Below are 7,224 nucleotides of genomic sequence, written 5' to 3'. Positions count from 1 at the left end.
CACTGCGACGGTGCGACTGTGCGACCAAGCGGCTCGTCGCAGCCGAAGATTGGGGATTTGGCACTGCGACTACGATTTTCGTCGGAAGCGACGGAAATTGCAAATCCGGTGCCACGGAAATCGCATCATGTTAAACAGGCTGCACGCTCCGGCGCCGGCACAGCTGTCAACTCATTAAACCACACTTTCTCGCAGCTGACTGCTCCGCTCCGGTAGCAACTGGTTTTCTTGCGTGACTACACCATTGAAACTTACAAGCCAATACAACCTTCGCTTGAAAAACATAAAAACGAAACAAAAAGCCGGTGACGTGGCCGTCACCGGGTCAATGAGCAAGGAAAATCAAAATAAAGAAGAGCTGTGGTATGCCAAAAAGAAGACAGCTTTGATGGCGTTTTGGCTCAGCTGATATGATATAGCTGCAAAATAGATGCACAATTTGTCAATTTTACACATGCAGTCGTTATAATAGTGTAATAGTAGATGATTTGTAGCATGGGTAGACAGGCATAAGGTATAGTTAAACAAATATGCAAAGTCGAAGTAGGAGCCGAGTCAAAAAAAGTTTACACATTAGCAGACAATTTTCAGAATTTCTGTAGCATTAATATTCTTAAAAAAGCAGCATATTACAGAAAGAAATTATTTGACTTGTAGTGATTTCTGAGCAGGATGGATATTGTATACACATATCTGAGAGCACCTTGGTAGCCTCACCAAGAATTTCAGTGTTTCCAAAGGCAGCTGCAAGTCCCGTGGAGATTTTAAATCTTAGGTGTTTCATCCTCGTATAAAGTGCATGGAAGGGCACCATTCCACGTCCGTCGGTACGACGAATCTCCGTTGGTTCGTACTAAAGACGGTGGGGTGCATTATATAATGAGCGCACCTCAGATGCCTAAAATAGATATAGGGGAAGGACGGCTCGTTGACGTGCTTGTGAAGGAGCATGCTTAGGATTGTCGTATGCTTTCTGGTGCAGATTTCGTGATATCTACAGTCATTCCAGACCACAGTGTCTTCATTTAGAGTGAGAATTATATTGGCCGGAACGGAATGTTCCACAAACAGGGTGTCAAGTTCTTGAGTGTTTTTGCCTCTTCGTAGAGATCTAACTCTTTCCGATACCGATCGAAGAGTTCCTGTTAACGCTCGACTTCATTGGTCGTAGAATGGGGCAGGAATTTCTCTTTGGCGCCATAAACGTGCGAGGCAAACCAAATGCAATACAGATGCTAAAAGAACAGCCATAAAGGCCTTAGCGAACGACTTCTCTGCGCAAGCATTAGTGGATGCGTACAAACGAGCAACTGCTCGACCCGCCTTCGCTGTCGCCCGCCACTGAGTAGCGCCGGTCCAGCCTCCCTGAGTTGCTTCGTTTGGGCTGCACACAGTTGTCGCACGGCTAACCTCATCTGCTGTATGCGAGCTACTCGAGCTTTGGATTTCCTGGCAGCGCACCGAGAATATTCGGCTTCGACCCACTTGCGCTTGCGTGCCGCAAGATGAGCGGCAGGGAGTACCTTGTTTTCCCTAGGCATCTATTTGACATGGATCTCTCTTACACACACCTGCTAAGGCGCCGTGGCCAGATGGGAAGGAGACTGGCATCCGCAGGTGGCCGTCTTCCCGCGCTTACAGGAACTCATCAACCCAGCATCATTCGATACGTTGACCACTGCACTCCCCTCTGTAGGAATTGAATTGGTGAGCAAGTTGGGGTCTGCAAGTATAGGAAGGAAGCGTACGCAGGACGAATTTTTCGGTGGCTGTTGACGTGAACCACGCGCACCTGGCGGCGTTTGTGCTCGTTTCGCAGCTTGAAAGGGTGGTGCCGCTTCAGTTTACTTTTCGCGGTCGTAAAATTTTCCTTCGCTGTGTGGTTCCTATATGGTGCCACCATACTGTTCAACGTGGCTTACGTTAGGAGCCAGAGACGTATGAAAAAGTGCCACGAACACGACAGGAAAGCTACAATTTAAAGTACACGTAACGAACCTTGTCTTCATAGTGTCAGTTGTTGCACGTTGTCACTCTTTTGAATGTCTCCAGCAACATTCCTGGTGCATGCGAAAAAGCTCCACAGAAAGTATGCCGCTCCCTGGGTTGTCAGAGTACGATGGCTACTGATGATGCCGGCTCCGTGTTGACTTTGTCTTGGTCTTCCTCATCGTCCGTGCTCCAAGAGCAAGTGCACTAGCGTGCGCCTAGCTCGATGGTCTGGGGCAGCATAGGAGTCGTCTTTACGCTTAAGAATTGGCTCATGGCTTTACGGGGGCGTCTCGTACATGAAAGCAGAAGCACCTTGTAACACATTTTCTAAGGACCGCCCTCCTAGGACAACGTCCCAGCGAATACTCGCAGGCTTCCTTTTGATGGTCCCGCCTGAAGCGCCCTCAAAGCCCCTAGGTATATAGTGCATTTAAAATATTTCTCGATTCGATGGTAGACTCTTGCGAACTGCACGTGTGGCGATGTCTTCATGGAATTACAGAAACTCAAAGTGGATCCTGGTATTCGCATATTCGAGAATTGAAAAGGTATTTAATTAAAACAACACAGCGAAATCATATCAACAAAGGAGAAAAGAAGATCGCGCAACAAGAAAGAGAAAATAACACAAGATCTTAAAATTTACTTTACGAAAGATAAAAATACAGTGTCATTTCACTCTGTGAACGTGTATGACAAGTTCAGTTGTGTATGTGGCCCCTTAATGGCGAATTGTCTATTGCCGTGAGTCAAACGCCATGTGCCCATAAATGGAAGGCAAGGTGCCACCAGTCGCTGCTCCACGATGTTGAGCCTCGGAAGATGATGAGGCCCCGGGGGGTATACACACCCATGTATTGTTGCAGAAGGCGGCACGACACCATTTACTAACGAATACCATCACGTAGAACAGACACGCTCTTCACCGCACTCCAAGGGCACACACCGCTTAACCGTAGCGAAGGCGATCGTGCGTTGGTCGACGTCCCCCAGTGCAGTAAAGGTTGTGAAGTCACTCGAAAGCTAGAAGAGGTCGCACGCAACGCAGGCTACACAAAATTGGTTCCCCACAAACTCCATCTCGAACCTGCCGTTGCTCCGGTGAAACGTTCCAGGTTTGCGGGATCGGGGCCACATGGACGTTTCGCATTTCTTTCCGCCTAGCTGGCCTGGCGGGCAGCACGCTGGCAGCAGCACAACCACGGGAGAGCGGAAATAAAGGAAATGCCTACAAAGTGAGGGCGCTGCGAACGTAGATAGCCGACGTGGGTCAAAGTGTAGTATCTGTTCTTATCAACCTAATATCTGATACGATTTCTAAGCCCCCAAGATTATTTACCTTTACTTTTGCATTTTTGTGGAGTGCTTAAAGCCTGCTTCACCTCCACCGCGGGTCGGCCCAGTATCTTCAGGATCAACCCACTTATGGAGGAAAATTTTGACCTACACGGTTCTTGCCCACAGACACGTTTAGTTTTACGTAAGGGCCATGCCTTACTAGCACCAGTGTTTCACATAAGGGGTGGCAGGAAAGAAAAGAAAGGGCAGAAGCATCGCACGACGATGTCCAAAATGTGCGTCTAAAAATGGCCCTTGGACACGTTCTTCGCCGAAACGTCTTCCCTCTGGGTCAGCGGACACGCGAGAACGCCATCCGTTTTTGAGAAACCTCCACCAGATGTCACGCTGTCATGACTGTGCATAGTTAGGCTGTGGCACAACGGCGTGTCACAAAGCTCACTTTTTATTTGGCGAACTTCTTCCCACAAATAGAAGCAGCAGATTGAATATATTAGAATTTGTATACAGTGGAGCTTCGTGCCTACAAAAGAAAGGTTACTCTCAGGTAAACCGGTGTTGACGAACACATGCATCGATCGTCATAATCTTATCTGCGGGTCAAGCGCGTCGGCTATATATACAGGACACGTTGAAGATTCCTACGTAACCACAGGTACTCATGTACCTTCCAGAATGTACAACAGTATTGACGTAACTCATGCAATTTGATTACATAAGGTTGGACGCTAACATAGACAATAGAATTGGCTACAACAACCGAGGATCTTCCGATACACAAAACGGTGGCCAGTTCGGCGAGTTGTTATGGTAACATATTCTTGGTTTGTGGCGCGAAGGAACACAGACGAAGACTAGAAAAAGAAAGGGTGAGCGCTAAATCTCAACTAAATGTTTATTGAAACGATGAACGCACATATAAGTTCAGTAACGTGGAAAGTTGGTTGCAAAATCCGTAGCAAAACAAACATGACGTGGTCTAAAGGCTATCTATCAAACGATAAACATGTTATAAGGTGGAGAAGCCATAAAAACAAGAAGAAGCACTAATTGATATTGAAGTGCAGGAAGCCTTATTTTGGACAGGATGGCAGGTGCCTCCATATCATGCCAAAATAACATAGGCAATCCCCTAAGACCCCTAATGCTTCACATGTAGCGTCGCATTCTTTTAATTGGGGCTGCAAACCATTGTTTTATGACACATAAGTCATTTCAAGACACAATAGCCAAGCAACACGCGATATAATGGAGAGATTTCACAGAACAATTAGGAGTGACTTCGGTCAGCCAGACATCAATATCACTGTTAGAAAGCAAACTTCAATATCTTCTCAGCATGTGCGCTAATCTTAACTAATGCCTTGTCTTGTTCACTTTATATGACTCCCCTTAACTTGTGATATGTTTATCTGTTAATTGATTGTCTTACGACCATGTCATGCCTGTTTACTAGTGATATTGCAATGACTTATATACATGTTGATTGCTTCAATAATGAGTTAGGTGAGTGTTAGCACTGGTCCTGTCTTCTGGTCTTCGTATTTGCCCCTTCGCGCAACAAACCAACAATATGATCTGATACACACTGGCGCGTCTTGCGCCGGGCGATAACTTTAAGCATTTACTGGTCATTGTCTGAAGAAAAATGAACAAGGGCGTGTGTCAACATGAACATAACAGCAAGTCATATGCATAATTATTGTAAGTACTTGCGCGCATACAAAACGAAGGAAACACATACTCAAGCACCTATCACAATAATCCAAGAAAGAGGGGGAAGCCGAGTGCAGCTAGAATAAAGTATAGAATGGTTTGGCCCTACCATAAAAATAAGGTGGGATGAGCAATCTAGTAAGGAGTAATGCCGCCCCTGCTAACGTTGGCAAATGCCTTTCTGGCCTTAAAATAGAACAGTTCGTCTTGGTTGGAAGTCAGCCAAAATCGGAATCCCGGTTGCATTTTGGAGCCCGTGGAAAGCAAGAAAGATGGTCCAGGATAACATGAGTTAGGCCTCTTTTCAAGCGATATCGCTAAGAGCCCCGTATCGCCAAAAATCCGGTGTCGGCGTCAGTGTCGTCAGCGTTCTCCGTTCGAAAAAATCATCCCGAACCACGCAGGCCCTCCGTGTGGCGCATAGACGTTATAGAAATAATTAAATTTCTCAAAGTAGAATGTGTCGGAATATTGATGAAATGCCACTTACACACAGCCTACCGTCATAATAACGTCGGATCGTAGTTTGAATCTACAAGAAAACATAATTTCGTTACAGGCAAACTGAAACACAAACCACTTTTCCAGCTGCCCTTTGAGGTCTGTCTGAGTACGAGCGGTGCGCCCCGCTCGGTTCCTTACAACACCATCTATATAGATGGCATCCGCTTCCAAGCATACACAGCACCGGCAGCTCCCGCCATGTGGGAAAAATAAGCAAAATAATCAGAAAGCTCGTCGTCGTTCATAGCGTTCGTCGCCAGCGTTTCCAGAAAAACATTATGGTTGCATAAGCTGCAGTTGCCGGGAAGCGTTATAAGCAGTCAGGAATTTTTTTATGTTATGGCGTACTACTCTTAAAGGCGAAGCTTAAGCGTCGTCCAAGATTTTGATGACACCGAAGTGAAGAGTGTAAGTAGTTTTGAAGATGTTCAGGAATACAGAAAAAAAATAAACGGCCGGCTATAGAGCATGCAATTAACGCACTCGATTTTATTTCTGAGTGGCCATATAGGAGGTTTGGACAGATCTCTCCAGGATCGGCCGATGAACGGCAAAGCGACGAGCTCTACAAAGCGCGGATCACTCTCATGCGCTACGTCTTCTTCACCTTATCAGGCTGCGAAATGTCTTTACATATCTCCCCCCTTAGTTTTTCTTTTTCTTTTGGTAAAAGGGAGCAGGAAAGAAAATGAAAATCACACGTGGAAATAAGCACAATAATGGCAAGACAATTTGTGGAAACAAAATGAAGAACGCAAAATGATGTTCGACGTGTGAACTACAAACTGAGTCCTATATACAGAATATACCATACGTAGGAATGCCGACAATCGTTAACATGAAGGCTGTCGCATGTGACCCTAGATGGCTTCTGCTGGAGGTCCGTGGCGTAGGTGCTGCGGTCCCTAAGAAATGACGGTTCTGGGTACCCGAATAGGGAGAATGACGAAAGAAAATTCTAGGTAAATGTGTAGACGTGGACGCGCGAAGGCGCTGCAAGCAGGAATAGTTATTCGCTGATGCATAGAGAGGCAGCCTTTGCACGCAAACGCCTGTCGAAGGCACGCCTAATGTCCTTTAGGTGCTTGAGCTCGGTACGTGTGGGAGAGTTGAGCAGATCGGGTGGGACTACGACTGGCGGTCATTGTTTCGTATTGCCGAGGGTGTCGGATATACCGATGGGGCGCCATCATGTTTCTTCGTGATCATTGCACGAAAGAATGTTGTAGGATAGCTCCTTGCCGGAGAGGTGCTTGGTGTGGGACTAGTCGACGGAAAGTACCATGTGGCATTCAGTGATTTCAGAAATTTGATACGGTTGTTAACGGGGGCACTTTATTTGATGACGTCATCGTGCTCACACGGCGAGACTAGGACCCCTTAGTGGCGTGCTGTCTCAATCTGCTTGATCGTCTGATTCACAGATGAGTGCGTGCTATAGGAAGAGTGACAGAGGGGGTGGATCATTAAGAATAGAGCACATCGGCAGCGACGCGCATGGTGAGGGGATGGATATAACTTGGACGTTTCCCTGGTACATTGCATCGTTCTGTCCCGTAGGATGAGGCGTGTTCGTGTCTTCGCTTTCACCAGGGCATGAGTGCAGAGGCGCGTCGCTTCTCGAGTGCGCCATGGTCGCAAACTGTATAAATCACGGCGATTGTATAGACGCACTAAAAAACTTGGTATACCAATCGGTCGCTCCGTACGACA

General features: G+C 46.7%; 1 pseudogene; it reads left to right on the top strand.

Annotated features, from left to right (window-relative positions):
• Positions 1–3,248: 3,248 nt before the first annotated feature.
• On the top strand, positions 3,249–3,420 carry LOC140217871 (U2 spliceosomal RNA; annotated as a pseudogene).
• Positions 3,421–7,224: the final 3,804 nt, after the last annotated feature.

Source organism: Dermacentor andersoni, chromosome 4, assembly GCF_023375885.2.
Source record: "Dermacentor andersoni chromosome 4, qqDerAnde1_hic_scaffold, whole genome shotgun sequence".
Taxonomy (NCBI): domain Eukaryota; kingdom Metazoa; phylum Arthropoda; class Arachnida; order Ixodida; family Ixodidae; genus Dermacentor; species Dermacentor andersoni.
The sequence above is the reverse complement of the archived record's forward strand: the minus strand, read 5'-3'. Positions and strand labels throughout refer to the sequence as shown.